Below are 19,311 nucleotides of genomic sequence, written 5' to 3' on the forward strand. Positions count from 1 at the left end.
ATTTGAATGATTCTCTAGCATAATATCTCAAGTGATGACAAAACAGCTGATTCATCTCACATTTTTAAGATTATAAAGCTGACTATAATAAAATGCCATCAGTCTACAGAGATTTCCCAGTATTTCTCTGTTGGAATCGAGATATCATAATAATTAACCCCGAAAAATCCAAAGCAAAGTAAACACTACCAGAAACACTTCCAGAAATACTACCAGACTATAGTATAAATACAACACTACAACATACAAAAGAGAGAGATCAACTTAGTCACTTACCTGTTTTTTAATGATTTGATCAGCAGTAGGTTAAAATTATGATGAGCTTTTCTACTTTAAGGACTTAGTATGTGGTCTCTGTCTCCATCTTGTAGCAGAATGTCCACCGTCTTTGCTCTGCTCAATATAACAGGCTGATGGATGCCAACATGCTGTATCTCTTCAAATATAATTATTTAAAATACGCAATTTCCTAATAAATAAACAACACAGTTGTAATCTAAACAACTACATTGGCACCTAAGAAATTATGTTGTCCAACAGCTGTAATATTTGTCAAACTGTAGTCCTCTTCTTGCCACTCATGTGGGCGGAGTAATACACAAAAGTGAAGAGCCTGTGCGAGTTCTGATATACCTTAACATCCCATGGCTACCAGAGCCAATCAGATTCGAGAACCTGACAGAACTGTATGTATATATATATATATATATATATATATATATATATATATATATATATATATATATATATATATATATATATGTGTGTGTGTGTGTGTATGTATATATATATATATATATATATATATATATATATATATATATATATATATATATATATATATATATATATATATATATATTTCGTTTTTTTTTTTTTTCAAAACTAGTAAAGGGTGAGTAAATGGTGAATTTTCATTTTGGGGTGAACTATTAATTTACATCAATTCAGAATTTATTCCTTTTAGAAGAAAAACTACTTGTAATAATCCTACTTCTACAAATAATCCCTCAGAATGATAAAACTACACTTTTTTAATGCTTCTAGGACTATCACTTGTTCTAATTCTGACTTTCAGGCTACATAAAAAACAAACTCATTCCTTACCTGAAGTATTTTCACATTGACCTCAGAGCATCTTTATTGTTTTACCCCACAGTCGTCTTCTAAATAAAAGAAAGAAGCATAACATCTCTAACCTGCCACTGTTGGAGAAGTCGCGTCTCAGTGGGATATGCACATAGACACAATCCTAAACATTAAAGATACGTCAAATCAAAATGACAGAAAAGCAGACAAACTGCGAGGCAGTTCAGAGGCAATTACCTTTGATGCTCTGTGCTAAGTAAGAAAAATATGTGCACAGACAAACTCTGCTACGTGGCTCTGAGAAAGGACTTGCACATGGAGTGTATCTGTTATTTAAAGAGCAATAGAAATGACAGTCTGGGGGCTGCACGATACTCTGCTAAGAGAGGAAATATGCAGTACGCACATTTTAACAGCAGTAAATGGAACTCATTAAAGGCAGAATATATCTCTTTGTTTACTCCAAAGCACTTTGATTTTTCTTCATACGTACATTCTATCGGTTCTCACCCAACTCAAGCCATTGTTGTCTTATAAGGTGGTGCCATGGGAATGGTATTAATGTTACATCATAAAAGCAAAAGCATACGCTGAGTGATTTGATGTTTACGTTGCAGAGCTACAAAGGAAATCAACACCAGTGGACGAACACATTCCCCGGAGAGTCGGACGTTTCATTAGACTAATGGCACAATAATTACTTCCCACTTGAATCCAACCAGTTGCAAAAGGAAAGCTTGGAGACCAAACTGCGCGGGATGGAAAACAGGTGCTGATTTGGTGGGCTTTTGTCCTCTTTTTCTATCAGCATCTCCCAATTCTTCAGCTAACCCAATCCATGTGTAACACTTAATGGAAGGATGAAAATGAGCTTTGACGTGAGGCTTGGAAATGTGATCCAGAGCCAAAAGGTACAATTCTCTGAACTCCAGAGTCCAGCTGCAGGTTTTCACCATGACATCATCTCTGAACAACATCGTTTTAGGAAAATTGATTCCAGATAACCCTTGGAGTGAGTTTCCAAGGGAAACCACAACTATTGGCTTTCTCTTGTGGACTTTGATTGGAATTTACATCCAAGAATTTATTATACACCTCTCCAGCATTCCAGAAACTCGACCACTTACTCTCAAAAACAATCGGCGCTTCCAGACTATTTAACACTGTATTTTTAATATCCGTTTTAATATCATTGTAATTCATTACCTAAAGACAAGCCTTACTATCACCCAACCCAGGCTCATTCTGAAAACGTAGCCCTATATACATTTCTGGAGAGCGCCAAATACATCCCAGGAGCTACATTTCTTGTAGTTTTTGTTTTCATGAATCCACTAGTGGCCGCTGTGTATGTTTTTTGAGATCTCACATTTCTTTAATTCGCGCCTGCTGTTTTCACGTAAATCCACCAGAGGTCGCTGTTGACAAACTGACTGAATGGCGGATCGATTGACCCACCCTCCTCCTTACCTAAAAACAAATAATAGTGTTTTCAAAAGCATCGACTGACCCGCCCACCCACTTCCCTGTCACAACTGACAGATTTAAAAACCAATCCAGAAAAAGAAAAGCCCTCGCCTGATTTTTACCACGTTTTCAAATTTCACCACATTCTCACCCTGTTGTTTACTTGTTTATTTTATTTTTTAATCTCTGTTTTTGTTTTAACTGCTTTTTGGAACTGTTCTTTGCCTGACTTGAACTCTGTCTTGTAGTCAACTCCTACCTGCGTCTCAAGTCCACCAACATACACATGGCAAGCTACCTGGACAAACTGGTAACAGCAGGAAAGCCACCCATGTGGAAGTAATCGGTCAGCTGGTAAGCGCAAAAAGCTTATGGCGTTACCGCCCTGTAGCGTTTATTTAAAGATGAAATGCAGCCATACGTACTTCTGGCAACATAATTTGGGATCTCCAGAAATGCACTTTATATAATGCTACATTTTCAGAATGAGCCTGTGCTGCTCATTCACCATTTGTGTTCTTCCCCTAAATCCTGGAACTTTTCAAACCCCCTGAACATTTTAAATTGTATCCAAATTGTATATTTATACTACATTTTTAAATAAATACAATATTTTTTGTGTTTTAAATAATTAATTAACTAAGTCATTCATTTATTCATTTAATGAATGAAAACTTTAAACTGTTTTGCAACTTTTAACCACACAATTTTGATATTAATTTGAAAAATGCAAGTATATACACCCACTGGCCACTTTATTGGGTACACCTTACTAGTACCGAGTTGGATCCCGTTTTGTCTTCAAAACTGCCTTAATCCTTCATGGCCTAGATTCAACAAGATACTGGAAATATTCCTTTCTTGGTCCATATTGACATGATAGCATCACACAGTTGCTGCAGATTTGTCGGCCACATCTCCATGATGCGAATCTCCCATTCCACCCCATCCCAAAAAGTGCTCTATTGGATTGAGAATGGTGACTGTGGAGGCCATTTCAGTCCAGTTAATTCATTGTCATTTTCAAGAAACCAGTCTGAGATTATTCATGCTTTATACCATGGCACATTATCCTGCTAAAAGTAGCAATCAAAAGATGGGTAAACTGTGGTCATAAAGGGATGAACATGGTCAGCAACAATACTCAGGTAGGCTGTGGCACTGACACAATGCTCAATTGGTACTAACGGGCTCAGAGTGTGCCAAGAAAATATCCCCCACACCGTTACACCATCACCACCAGCCTGAACCGTTAATACAACAAAGGATGGATCCATTCTTTTATGTTGTTGATGCCAAATTCTGACCCTATATCCGAATGTTGCAGCAGAAATTGAGACTCATCAGACCAGACAACATTTTTCCAAGCTTCTATTGTCCATATTTGGTGAGCCTGTGCAAATTGTAGCCTCAGTTCCATGTTCTTAGCTGACAGAAGTGGCATGCTGCCATGTGATTGGCTGGTTAGAAATTTGTGTTAACGAGCAGTTGGATAGGTGTACCTAATAAAGTGGCCAGTGAGTATATCTTACGTTTTAGTGTTTTTGTTGCCAGTTAGTATCCTAAGTTACAAGTCAAGTTATTAAACAGCATTTTGGATACAAAACTGATTTTTGAATTCTAGAGGAAGTCAGTTAATAGTCAGAATAGTTAGACATAAACACTTAACATGTAATGTGATAAAAACAATCATCAAAAAAAAAGTCAGAATTCTGACTGTATACCTTAATTGTAAGCTTTAGGAGTTGGCCACAAAATTATAGTTAAACTTAGTTCCAAACTAAGTTTGCTGATTTGCATTAAAATTTTCCATAATGCTCATTTATAAAGCTCCAGTTCACCCCAAAATTAAAATTCAGTCAACATTCACTAACCTTCATATTGTTCCAAACCTGTTACAGCGTGTCTGCAGCAGATGCGCCCGTTGTCACCTCATGCCGCGTGGCAGCAGCTGGAAGCTGTCTAAGTTGGATGCGCCAAAGCGACCATTGCAAAATCATTTGTCCTATAAGTAAGAAGTACTACGAGTACTCAGAGTTCCTCTGAAACAGAACAGGCACCCAGTGTCGACAGAATCACTGATTTATATTGTTTTCATTACTGACATGCTGTGCTGCTCATGTCTGGTACAGATATAACGTTGGACATTCTTTCTTTTGCGCAACACAAAAGATGATGTTTTGAAAAATGACAATGAGAGTCAATGGAGAAAAAAAAAACAATTATACTCCACTGACTTTCAAAACCTCTTATTTAGGTGAACTATCCCTTTAAGAGCAAGCATACTAGTCTTGCACCCCCCCCCCCCCCCCCATTTGGGCATAACACTTCTGTTTACTTTGATGAGGTTTTATATGACTTCCAAAGAAAACTATTCAGAAGTCGTGTATCTACATTTGCAAGATTGGCAGTCATGCAGAAAGCTCATGCAAAACGTCGTTGCTCTGGAAGAACTCAAGCTCTGGTTCAGTGAACTGCAACTTCAGGCTACATTCAAATGCACCGTAGGGAACCTGAAGTCGACGCAGTCTGACAGCCAGAGCCTCTGGATGCTCAAATGACGCTTAACTCATTTTGGACCGCCACTCCTGCTAAGCAGAAACAAAATACACAAGTTCTCGTATGATTAGAGAGAGTCTCACTGGACCGTAATACAGTAATTTTGCAGGATGTGTGAACATTATCCATTTTTGCCAGTTGCCAGTATATCTGCTGCTTGTTTAAAAATGTAAATAGTTTATTAGGGTGTAGAGTTTGTCCATATTTTACCCAAAGAGCAACCCAACATTTTAGAGTGTACCATATATAGTTGAAATAATATTTTCCTAGATATTTTTCAGGACTCTTCTATGCAGCTTAAAGAGACATTTAAAGGCTTAACTAGGTTAATTAAACAGGATGGAATAATTAAGCAAGTTATTATATATATCGATGGTTTGTTTTGTAGGCTATCGAGAAAAATATATAACTTAAAGGGGCTAATAATTTTGACCTTAAAATGGCTTTTAAGAAATTAAAAACTGCTTTTATTCTAGCCAAAATAAAATAAATAAGACTTTCTCCAGATAAATATTTCCCTGCACTGTTAGACATAATTTTGGATTTAAAAAAAAAAAAAAAAAAAAAACTTCAACAGCCAAATCTGGAGCTTATCTAACAAAATAACTTACGATAACGGTCCAAAAACTAGCAAAGTCAAATGAAAAATATATTTTAAAAAAAGGAAAAATCCAGAGAAGTAAAAAAGAAAAACTGAATTGAAATTTGTATATATATTTAATATATTTTTAATAAATATATCTGTTTAATAAATCTGTTTTGTTTAAATGCACCAAAATACATTGCCCAAATTCACTGACAAATGGATACATTCATTTTCAAAAAGGGCTGTACTAACCCTAACCCCTAACCCCTACCTTAAATTAAAAACACTTTTAATTGGCTGACAGTCTTCTTATTGACTGAATCCATCTTTATATACAGGTTGTTAAAATGTCTGTAGGCTTTATAAATAGACTGAATCTATTATGACTGTAACCGGGTGTCCATCCTTTACAGTTGGCAAAAAGAAAAAATGAAAAAAGAAACTGGTGAGGCGGGTGTGCGACCTGCTTAAAGAGATTAATTACAAACTGGACCAGTCCGAAACCACGTCAAGCTATAGCATTAAAAACTTTGTTTGCAAATGAAGGGATTTTTATTCTAAATTTGGCATTTCCATCACTCATTTCTCACGCAATACTTCAAGATGTGAATTAGCGCAGAGTGATGGAAACTGAAAGCAACTGATCAGGTAGAAAAACCCTTTGTTAACTTGACACAATGAAGACGATATCAGTTGTTCATTTATTTCAAAAATTAAGCCTTTCAAATTGAATACATCCAATTTGAGAACATGAATATCCTTTCTTTGCATCTGAGTTGTATCATCGTCTCTTGAGGATGAAAGCGAAGGAAACTCATTAACAAAAGAGGTTCATTTCTCAGTGATTTCAGGAGGAACAGTCGCTGCTGCTGCTGCACCAATCCAAAATTTAACTCAGAATAACTTTTGTTGGTGGCTTATGAGTCGAGTTTGACGTTTATGAGATTAACTAGTTCAGTAGTGCAAACTGTTTAACTTGGCATTTAACTCAGATCTCAGTTCAAGCTTTTGGAGTCTAAACAAAGGTTTTAAGCGTAATAGGATTGCAGGGGTAAGTGGAGCGTCACCAAAGCACACTTGAACAATGCTTCTGAGGGGAAAATGAGTTACGTGAGCCAAGACTTACATAACAGCGCACTAAATGAGAGAAAATGAGCTCTTCTACATCATAACACACACACTCTCACTCTGGAAAGTGATGCAGACAATCACTGGGAGCCTAATTAGTTTAGTCAAAACAAAAGGGGAAAAAATAAACATCTTTACTGGCAAATTTTTGTTTACTAAAAAAAGTTACCAAATAAAATAAACAACAGTAGTTTATTTATTTATTATTATTAAAAACTTCTAAGGTCAATATTACTAGACTCCTTAAAAGGTTTATTTATTTGATTGGCTATCCAATCACCGTTGCTTAATGATTTGCCTAAGTAACGTAGTTAGGCCTTTAAATTGCACTTTATTAGGGATATTAGTTCATTAGTTGACAGGAACTCAAATGGGTTTAATAATAATAAAATAAGACAAAAAGGAAACAAAAAACAACCCCGAGGGGGATAGACATAAATAAAACAAACTTGACTAGGCTGGCTGGCAGCTAAATCTCCAACACTAAAACATCACAATGTCTTTCCAGCAATATCTGAATATATTCTGTGCAAAATTCTTCATAGATATCCAGTCCTTTGTAACAGTGGTCACATTAAAAAATCAAAATAAAATATGTACACCTACATAAGAAACCCAAACAGTATTATATGTCCTAAAACAAAAAAAAAATTAAAATTAGGTTGGAACTCAACGTGCTGACCACTGGCCCACAATAAAAAATAAGTATTGCACTGTTATATGCAAGACTCTTTAAACCACAGTATTACTTTCTATTGATGGCTTGATCTTTTTCTCCCATTTTTAGATTTCTGATCAAGTTTTGTCAGATTTATTAATGTAGTGAATCATCTGATCTTCACTGAGCAGGCCTAATATTAATTATTGGAATTCTTATATTTACTAAAGTGCCGCTGTTTGGGGTCGTATGAAAAAATAATGAATAAAAAAGTGAGGTTATGGTCAAATAAATAAATAAATGAAAAAAGTGCCACTACTAAGATTGCAAGCAGCTAGGAACACCAGCCCTTGCGGGCAAAAAACGGACCAGCCCAATGAGATTTCTCCCAGTCCTCTTGATTAGCCAGTCCGGGCCTGAACTCACCAGTAACTTTTTTAATGTATGTCCCTGTAAGGAAACATCATAAATAATTGGAAATGCAGCGACTGCAATAATCAAACCCTTGAAAACAAATGTAATCAGAACTAAAGTTCACAGAACTGTGTTCTCTAGACTCCTCTCAAGCAGTGGACGTCTACATAACATCTGGTTGCAGCCGAACCACAGCACAGCTTATTACTATAAAGTAGACTTGATTTAAACTCTCCTTGACGCCCACACCGGCGCCGCTGTTCGATGCTTATCATTGCCGGCTCCCATTAAAAATGAATGACTTCCATCATTTTTGGCACTCTCACTGCTTTTTGTGTGAACGGACAGTAAATGACAGCATGTCACAAAACATGAAGCTTCTTGCAATGCCACACACACATAATGACAACCAATATCCAATTCAAACCCACCAAAATAAAGTCTGGAAATAAAAAGAAAGTTCATTTGTTGGTCTTTTTAATGATCTGAACTAATATAAAACAGCATCTGTATCTGTACATTTAGGAAAGGCCAGTGTGAAATCAAAATGTACAATGTTTATTTTGCTGGCACAGATTATTTTTCTTTAAATTAATGATTCATCTGTGGAAGCAATCTACTGGGAAACAAATATTTGTTTTGATAGTCTTCAATCAAAGTCTGAGCGTTTGCTTCTGTTTGGTGTGGCGGTCCTTCTCTAATGATGCCAATTTGTCAGCTTCAGCCACAATATTCTAAACCACACTCCTCTTACCGTTAGTTTGATATGAGGGAATGATGTTTAACAAGAAAGCCCCGCCCTCTACTTTATATTACATTTCAGTTGGAAGTACATCATTATACTGAAAACAAAAGTCTCAGCAACTTACAGACGTTAAAGCATTGATTCAAGAACACTGCTGTCACAAAACTCCATACAAAATAGACTAGCGCTACAGATAATGTCAAGGATTTCATTCATCATGCTCACTGTCACGGTGGCCTGTTCACAAAGGAAGGCAAACTGAACACAATGCGAACACAGGCTTTGAAAAGACATGAATCAAATGTGATTCTCAGATCCAAGGGCATCACAGACTGTTTCGGGCATCTTGCAGAGTAAAAACTGACACAGTAATGGCCTGCATATGGCGGCGGTCTCTTCTGACCGAGGACAAACCACACAAAAGCTTGGCAAAGTGCATGTGAATGAGGCACCAGCTGTTTCTCGCCATAATTCCACTATCGGGCATCAAGAGCAGACATTTGCGGTGAGGATGAAGCTGTAATGCACATAATAAAATGCAGAGGAATGTTCATCACACGCAGGTCGAGACCTCCATGCTGTGGTGGAAAGCGTCTGTTTGTTAAGTCTTCTTCTAATAGCACAAAACCAATATTCCAGTGTGACAGAGCTCTTATATACACCGACACAGTTCATTGAACTCTGAGTCAATTCTTACATTTGGGGTCAGAATCTTAAATTTTGTCCTTTACATCAATCTTCAGACACAAATACTCCAGAAAAAAAGCATATTTATGGTTCTACGATCAAGCTTTGTTTCAGAATATGAAACCTTCTCCTCACACTTTTGGCTTCCATGACTTCTAATATCAATCTTACAACAATTCATGACCTGTGTTCGGGTGGGTTTCCCCCACAGTTCAAAGACTATAGGTGAACTGAATAAACTAAATTGGACATAGTGTATGAGTGTGTGTTTGTGTGAATGTAAGTGGGTTTTTCCTAGTACTGGGTTGCGGCTGGAAGGGCATCCGCTGCATAAAACATATCCCTTATAAATAATGGACTGAGCCGAAGGAAAATCAAATAACAATTATGATATGACTTATTAAAATTAAGCTTTGATCTCAAAGCTACTTTTTATGGTAATTTTATCATGAATTAGTGGATTTTAGGTGCAAAACAAAACTTTAAACACTGGCTAAAGTATTCAAACCTACATACAAACAGACACTGGTAACTTTTTCAAAAACACTGCATTCTAAAATAAACATCTTAAAATCAATCATGTTTAAAAAATTAACCCATTTCCCACACATTTTGTCTTTAAAAAAATTAAAATATAATAATAATAATAATAACAATAATTTGTGAGTGGAATTAATATTAATTATATGGTTACATTTTTGAAAACTGAGAAATATGTACCTGAGGCTTACTCTCCCTGCAGGTTTTGTTTTCAAGAACCTACTAGAGGCCATTTTGTAAATTTTTTGACAATCTCAAATACATTACTGAACTGTAAAAAATAAACATTATTTTACAGGTAATTGTCTGTAAATTTTTTATTGATTTTTCCATTTTTTTCATTATAAAGTGAAATACCTGTTGTTTTACAAATATGTTCTGTAATAAAAAATTCTAACATTAAATTTACAGTTATTGCTTGAATTTTGGTGTTACAATATTTTTCTGCTTTTGTAATGCATTATAATGAAGCCTACAGTTACTGCCAACCTTATAAACAGATATACATGTTTATTTGTTTTCTGGGATTTCAATTAACTCAATTCAATTCCTCTTTATGTGTAGCACTTTTACAATGTAGATTGTGTCAAAGCAGCTTCACATAGAAGATTATAGTGGATTGAAACAGTGTCAGTCCAGTTTTCAGAGTTTAAGTTCAGTTCAGATAAGGCCGTACTCACACTAGGTACAGTTCCCTCGAACCGGGCCAAAGCACGCTTGTCCCCCATCCCGTCTCCACCGACGGCCCGCGCTCACACCACGAATGGGCTTCGGCATGCTTACGTCATCGCTGCTGGGGAGAGAGAAGCACTCTCTCACTCAGCAGCACAGTGGAGATTTCTCTAGTTATATCGTTTCAGTCATTTGGTATGCCGTCAAATATTTCGCCAAACAGTCCTTAGGGATGTGGGGACACGCAGTCAGATATTTCGCCGAACAGATCCGCCACTTTTGGCGCTCATAAACAATCATAAAGCTCTAGTGCTGCAGGAATGAGGTCTGCTGAAGGCGCGCAGCTGTCATGCAGTGTGGGGTTTGCGTCTTTAATAAACTACGGCAGTTTGCGTTCACTCAACAGTAAGAATTATTAATAAATCCATATGAAACAGCCCCTTAAAATTCACGTCTCGCTTTCAGTTCAAGTGAAAGCCCAAGTGAACCGGGCTCAGGCACATCTCTTCCAACCGGGCCAGGGCCGGCCAAGTGGACCGTGCTTGAGCCTGATTCAGTGCACTCACACTTCTCAAACGATCCGGGAAACGGGCCTGGGCACGGTACGGATGGCATAGTGTGAGTAGGCCCTTAGTTCAGTTCAGTGTGTTTTAATATTCACTGCTGAGAGTCCAAACACTGAAGAGCAAATCTATCGATGCACATCTCTACAAGTCCCGAACTATGCAAGCCAGTGGCGACAGCAGCCAAGAAAAAAAAAAAACTTCATCAATTGGCGAAAGTGAAGAAAAAAAAAACTTCTATTGAGAATAAAAACACAGCAATTTGTAAAAATAATACTATTATAAAAGAAAATATTTAATAAAGAAAGACAGAAAAACAATTTAATGAAACAAAACTGGCTATTGAAAAAATATATACCCATGCAACATTGTAACTGATGATGACTTTTTCCAAAATGGAATGCCTCAGGGTCACAAATGTGAAAAAAACTACAGTGTACAATTGACGTCAAAATTATTAACCCTCTGTACATTTTTTTTTCAAATATTTGCCAAATAATTAGCTAGTTAAGCCTTTAAATGTCAGTTTAAGCTGAAAACTAGTGTCTTGAAAAATATCTAGCTAAATGATACATACTGTCATCGTGGAAAATATGAATGAAATCAGTTATTAGAAATTAGTTGGAAACATAAAGTGGGGGGAAAAAATATGCAGAGGGGTTAATAATTGACGGGAGATAATAGTTCTGCCTTCAACTGCATGTCCTGAAGTGGTGTATTACTTCATATGCACTTGTGGTCACTGAATGTACCTTTGCAAATCCTAATAATCAAAGGACTGCATAAATATTTGTTCTCATTTATAATGAATTCCGGGAATGCCTCTACGCTGCTCCATCAGTGCTGTGCACGTGTGCAGACGTCCAATTCAATAGTCATCATCTCTGATGTGAGACGACTGCGGTTGCGTGCAGAGGCTGAGAGTAATGCAGCGGTAACACTGGCGCAGCATCTGTGTTTTCCCACTATCACCGCTCACATCTTAATTGCTGCAGCTCTACTTGAAGGTGATGAAGTAACAACATTAGAGATTGTTGTCTCTAGAGACGCTGCAGATGAAAAGCCAGAGATACGCGCCGACAGCGGCCTCGTAGGACTGTGTGGCAAACACAACGCAAGGAGAAAAGAGCCTTGTATCAATTCGACATGCCGGAGAAACCCTCATCTTGCCATTAGTTTTCAAATTGAGGATATGTGAAATGAAGTGACTTCAATTGACGAGGCTAATCCAATTTATTGAAACCGAAAAGGTGGATGAAGGCTGCCGAGAAAAGAAAAAGAAATGAAAATAGATAGATGAAGTGAAAAATCAAAGGAACATTTTTACATGAGTCGATACCGGATTGAGCTGTTAAATACACTCTGCTTTCATGGTGCTTCTTAACTACTGCGTATTTACCCATTTATGCAGCAACATTAATGGCTATTGACAGACTCCACCTCATGGTCAGTGTGCTTTTTTTATGATATTTTTCTTACGATGGCTGATAAGATGAAAAGAAGCAATTATAGGGGAAATAAATCATAGAAATGAGTCTGTGGAAAGGTCATATGAAAAAAAAACTGCCCAGCTTGGAGCTAAAACATTCAAATTTGCTTCACTTGAAGCTGCTGAAAGTCATCTCTATCAACTCACTTCATATTCCTTTTTTTCTCCCCCCTTAGATGAAGTCAAGAAACAGTCCTCCGTATCTACTGGTAATGAGTACTTTTCTCGGTGCAGATTCATGAGCTGGACAGAAAACAAATTAGGAACGAGCGACAAGGGATAAAAACACCTGCCACTGTCCTTTCAAAAGCAATCTCTCTAAACCTTTAAAAAGAGCAATTCTCGCCAAAAGTCATCCCGGGTGAACCACGTTGTGTTTGTAATTCACAAGAATATGAATAAAGTGCAAAACTCATACAGAATTTATTAGTTTTGCTTTTATGGACATTTTGGAGCTTTGAGAGTCTGAACTAACTGGTATTTTTATGTTAACAAGGCTGATGTCCAATATCCAAAAACACTTAAATTTATATTACACGTTATATTATTATGCTATTTGTGACCCTGGGCGACATAAGCAGTGTCAATGTTCGGAGACAGAGATTTACAATCTGAAATGTCAATAGATAAGCTTTCCATTTATTTATGGTTTGGATAGCTAGGGCCAGACGGAATCTGCGGAAGTTTTTTGCTATTTCTGCGGAGAATTTTTGTAAAAATTTGCGGATTTCTGCGAAATTATTTTGGGAGTATTATAACATAAACCTTAATGTGAAATAAAAATTTATATCTTTTAAACTTTAATTTATTGTTAAAAATGTAAATCCACTTAGCTTTATTTGGTGAACAAAGCAAGTCTCTCATTTAATATCTCTGCTAAAAGACAAAAAATATTACTTTACCAACTGCATTGTACATGAATCAGATTAACATTTTCACATTAGTCAAAAATAATACTGTAATTAATTTAAAAACTGATAAATATAGATATTACACATATTTACTCAAGTAAATTAACAAAATTAATGATGGCCTAGAAATCTGCAGAAAATCTGCGGAATTCTGTGCGGGCAGATTCCGTGTGGACCTAAAGCCAGTGGTGTAAAGTAATAAATTACAAATACTCAAGTGTAATTGAGTAAGTTTTCTCAGGAATTGTATTTTGGTAAGTAGTTTTAAAAATGTGTACTTCTACTTTCCCTTGACTACATTTTTAGTGCAGTAATAATATTTTTACTCCACTACTTTCCTTCAAGCTGCAGTCACTACTTTAGGATAAAAGAATCAGTCCTGTGATTCCTGTCCAATCATATCGCACATAGAAGGTAAATCACATTAAAATGAACTACCTTAAGACATGTGCCCTTTATAAATGCAGAAAACTGTTTGGAAGCATTAAGTGTTCAAGATGTCCAAAATCTTTACAAGCATTGACCCTGAGACTGTTTAGATGCATGTCACTGATGAGAAGATGACAGATTTTTACTGTATAATGACCAAAATGGCCTTAAACACCAAGCAGGTACAAGACGTCAACATGACATCAGATTGACCTTTGTATTCAAATGTCATGGGGATGTTGCATTTTGTTTGAAAATGAAAATCAGTTTAACGTCTGAACCCAACATCAGGCTGATGTCAATGTCCAACCTAAAAACCAAATATCAACGTATAATGATGTTACAGCTTGACGTCGTGGGGACAATGGTTTAAGATGTTGGCTCAACATTGGATTTTAGTCACTTTATAACACAACCTAAAATCAACCAAATATCAAGCAGCTGGGCAATCACTAAACTACAGAATGTTACGTTTACACACATTACATGTAAACACATCACCTTTTTACTGCGTAATACTCACTCTCGAGTACTTTTGAAAGGTCTTCTTTTAATATAAATATTTACAACAGATACTTTTACTCTCCTTGCACTACATTTTTGGGCAAGTAATGGTACTTTTACTTGAGTATGACTTTTCAGTATTCTTTCCACCACTGGCAATAGCCTCAACTATTTGAAAATCGTGAATCTGAGAGTTCTAAAAAAAAAAAAAAAATCAAAAGATGAAGAAAATTACCTTTAAATTTGTCTAAATTAAGTTCGTAATGCATATTACTCATCAAAAATCTATATATACAGAATTTATGGTAGGACAGACAAAATATGTTGATAGAATAGTGATTCTCCACCACGTTCCTGGCGGTTACCAGCTTTGCACATTTCTATATCTCTTTAACCAAACACACCTGATTCAGATCCTCAGCTCATTAGCAGAGTCTGAAAGAGCAGTAATGGGTGTGACAGACAAAGGAGACATACAAAATATGCAGTGTTGGTGGTCCTCCAAGAACGTGGTTGAGAAACACTCATCTTTATTTAATATTGTAAGGATTTTGCCTATATACTACATTCTAACACTACACTCCAAATAACTGGATTCTTTCCAATCCTCAAAAATCTTTAATAAAAAAAAAAACTTGTATGGAAAAGCTGTTCATACAGAGGTAAGCAATCAGCGGTGCATTCGTTTCTCCCATAAAATGCAGCCATATGTACCCTTGAGCACATTCAGTATTTCTCGGTTCTCAAAAATGTAGCCCTGGGCACACATTCCCAATGAGCCTCTGCTGCAACGGTTTACTAGTCATTAAAACTGAGATACATTTAGATATACACATTAAAATAATATTTCAATTATTTTTATCCATTTAATTACAGTCCTTCATTCAGGTTTTCAATTATAGAATTAAAGTAATGCTCCAATTTTAATGAAGCTGTAATTACAGCTTTACTATATATATAAATATAGCTATAATTATATATCAGTTACTACAGTAACAATCTTATAAACACAAATACATGTTTGTTTGCTTGTTTGTTTTTAAATCATGGGTTTGACATATAAATAAAACAGTACAACCTTTTTAAAAAAATAGGTATTAATAATAAATGTTTTGTTAACACAAATAAACAAATCAGAAAGAGTTCTAAAGGATCACCTGACAAAAATACTGTATGCTACAGAGACGCTTTCTAAAAGTAAAATTCTCAAGACATAATCAAAATATTATTGTTTTACCACAAACAATTTAGCATACAAGTGTAAATAATGGTATAAGCAATTATCTGACCATATGTATTCTGCAGATCCTTTGGTGTTCTACAGAAAAGCAGACCGGCCCAACACAAGGTTGAAAGTAATTAATGACAGGGTTTTCACTTCTTGAAAGTGTCCTCACTTCAATCAGCGAGGGATCAGAGTTCTTGTGAAGGGGAAAAAGGAAAGGACTCAGCGTGCCAAGCGATTACGGAGGAAAAGAGGCAGAGATGGGTTTGCGGCAGCTGTGTGGTCTGAAGGCAGAAATCGATTAGTGGAGCTAATAAAATCATGCTCTAAAAGCCGGCCGACTCGCCGCGGCTCTGCTGACATACAGCTCCTTTACGCCGAGTGCTTATTGATCTGCCAAGGAAGTTAAACTTCATGTGCATTGTCAGCCGCACGCGCTCACGTGGTGCTTGTAAAACACTCTCACACATCACAGAGACAAGCACACATACATACCCGCTGCGTTTCCCACATAAATACAAAACACCGCACGAAAAGCCATTATATGAAATTAGATGGCGGTAATGAATCGTGCATTTCCCAGCTCTGACAGTGATCCCAGTGAATTAATGCAATAACGCCCTTGGCGTCTCGGTTGGATGGTTAGCCTGCTCTCTGGTGTGTCATTGTGGTGTTTTATCTCACACAGACACCTTGGCCGTCGCGATAGTGCATCAGGGCTCGAAACAGAAAGCGGCCAATCCTGCCTGTGAACCACAAACTGACCACTGCAATAAAAGAGCCTGTAAACAGAATGAGAGCACAGATCAAATGCAATTTCATGCCTTCAAAGCACACTGCGAAAAATCAAGGAGAGCTGTCTGGAGTTCAGGAAGACTGATAAGAAAAACTTATTTATTTCTGTGATCCCGTTTGATCTTGCCATCAATAGACCAACCTTTAGAAAGAGATCCTGATCTTTCTCTAGCCGCTGGCATGTCCACATAAGGACATCCTGAACTGGCAGACAACAGAGCTTCCTTCAACAGACGGAGGCAGGTGGTGGATTTCAGCTTGATCTTCTCCCTCTCCCAGTTTAGGGTTAAATCAGGGGTGTGCTAACCTGTTCTTTGAGGGACAATGACCTTAAGATTGTAGCTCCAGGAACAAGTTATTCCTTGTTACTCCTTCTCTCAACCCTGAACTAATTAAATGGGGGCTCGTCCGGGATGTGTGCTTCTTCCTTTAAAAACTTTTGCATCAATTCAATTAAGTTTATGTTTATTTACATAGTGATTGTACAATGTAGATTGTGTCAAAGCAGCTTAATTTAGAAGTTCTACTAAATTGAAACTGTCAGCTAAAGATCAGTCATGTTAATTTTCACTACTGGAAGTACAAAACACTGAAGAGCAAATCTAAATCCCAATGCGCAGCTCCACAAGTCCCAGAGGTGACAGTGACAAGGAACGTTAAGAGATTAAGTCTGTTGAATGTGAAACGTGTTTGTTTTCCAGTTAAGTGTTTAATGTATTAGTCTAGCATTGGTCAAAGTCAGGGATTCCGGTGGGCCGCGGCCCACTAATGGGCTTCAGCGATCTTGAAGGTGGGCTGAGAGTAAAATTAGCTCTAAATATTTTACTATACTTTTTGGATTTCATTATTAATATGCTATATTAAAATGTTCAAAGTAATGCACTTTCTTCTGCTCTCTGATTGATTACTTCAAACTCGCCCCAAAAACAGCCTCATGATCGCGTCTGTTCATTCATATACTATGTGTGAAGTGAAAGTGAAAGTCTCTTTTTGTGTATTTTCATGTGAACTATTTAATATATTCACATAGTTGTCCAAATGAATGTCCTATGAGTGTTTTATAACGGATGCGTACACATACAGAAGAGATCTAGCAATCTCCCAATAATATTCATTCATTCATTCATTTTCTTGTCGGCTTAGTCCCTTCATCAATCCGGGGTCGCCACAGCAGAATGAACCGCCAACCTATTCAGCAAGTTTTTACGCAGCGGATGCACTTCCAGCCACAACCTATCTCTGGGAAACATCCACACACATTCACATACACACTCATACACTACAGACAATTTAGCCTACCCAATTCACCTGTACCACATGTCTTTGGACAGTGGGGGAAACTGGAGTACGCGGAGGAAACCCACGCGAAGGCAGGGAGAACATGCAAACTCCACACAGAAACGCCAACTGAGCCGAGGTTCGAACCAGCGACCTTCTTGCTGTGAGGCGACAGCACTACCTACTGCGCAACTGCTTCGCCCTCCCCCAATAATATCCAGCTGCAAACTCAACTGCCATCAGATTGACGCGCTTCAACAGATTTAGTGTTTTACTGTATTTTACATTTGCCTGTATATTTTTGAATAGTGGATATTTAATAGTAAATATTCAGTCAGTCCAGTTTAAAGCAGAAGCTGGTCTTTTGCAATCTCCCTGTTGAGCTGTGGTTCTTTTTGAATCCGTGTATGTCTTAAAAATATATATAAAATAAATAAATATATAAATTATATATACTATTAGATAGTTTTAGTTTTATATATAATTAAATTCAAATAAAATAATATATTTTTATTAAATTCTGATAATAGAAAATGGAAGACACAACACATGTATAATATATATGTATTTTTATTTATTTATGTCAATAAATAAAGGTTTAAATGAGCATTTCATACAATGATTTTAGAGAAAATGTCAGACAGGTGGATCTTCAAAAATTGATCGGAGAAAGAATTAGGTCGCGAAGTAAAAGAAGCTGAGAACCCCTGGTCTAAGTCATATATTACTTTTTGTTTATTCTTCGTATTCTAGGGCATTGTATCTCTTTTGTGTTAGCTGGTTTTGTTTTATAATTAAGCTGGAAGCTGTAGGGACAAGTTGGCAGTTTCTTTTGTCCGTAATGTTTATCATTGTTATTTAGGTGTTGTTTATTCCCTTTGTTTTATCTGAATAGGTTATTTAGCACTCCCCTGATGCTCTCTCCTGAAAGGAAAACATACATTTAGTGTTTCATCCTTACTGAATGACATACTGCATTGTGCAGTGATTATTTTTGGAAAATATTAATACTTGTCTCCTGACATAACAGCTCAAAATAGCCACTATTAAGGGGTTTCAAAATGTGTTATACAATTAGTTACCATTATCCCAAGGCTCTAATCTGATTAGTCACATGACATTCACAGCTCAGATGAATGTTTTTAAGATGCCACAGAGATGACAAAGCCAACAGAAATCTTCCTCCAGGTATTATACACCTCTCCGTATGGATTACCTCCTCATCTGCATGCAGTGAAGCACAGTATAATCTGCCTAAAATCCGTGATTTGGACCATATTGTGCAAAACAAGCCGAAATCTCTCTCTTCCATTTCACCTGATCCCAGCATCCTCCTCTCCTCTCCGTGTCACACTCCATTGCCTCAGACACACACACGCACATGCAGACAGACAGAAGAGTGTGTCTGCTATGCCCCCTGGATGCAGACACAGACATAGAAATCTCCTGCCCCCTCGTCTCACGAGTCCACGCTGCCCTGCTACTGACCTGAAGGCTGGAGATGACTTACAAATGAATATGCAAAATAATCCACAACTCTGACATGAAGCAAAGTCAAAAAACAGAGCTTTG

The 19,311-nt window shown here is 37.0% G+C and overlaps 1 protein-coding gene and 1 long non-coding RNA gene across 12 annotated transcripts in view; one reads left to right on the plus strand and one right to left on the minus strand.

The window, feature by feature from the left end:
• Positions 1-19,311, minus strand: part of znf385b (zinc finger protein 385B) — a 299,871-nt gene that overhangs the window by 166,454 nt on the left and 114,106 nt on the right. The gene's annotated exons all lie outside the window — the stretch shown is intronic.
• LOC147835388 (uncharacterized) lies at positions 7,615-15,348 on the plus strand. The gene is made up of 3 exons (XR_015499875.1): positions 7,615-9,995; positions 10,059-10,526; positions 11,180-15,348. It is a non-coding gene; the product is annotated as an uncharacterized LOC147835388 (long non-coding RNA).

The sequence above is a fragment of the Danio rerio genome, chromosome 9 (genome assembly GCF_052040795.2).
Source record: "Danio rerio strain M-AB ecotype USA chromosome 9, GRCz13ab, whole genome shotgun sequence".
NCBI lineage: Eukaryota > Metazoa > Chordata > Actinopteri > Cypriniformes > Danionidae > Danio > Danio rerio.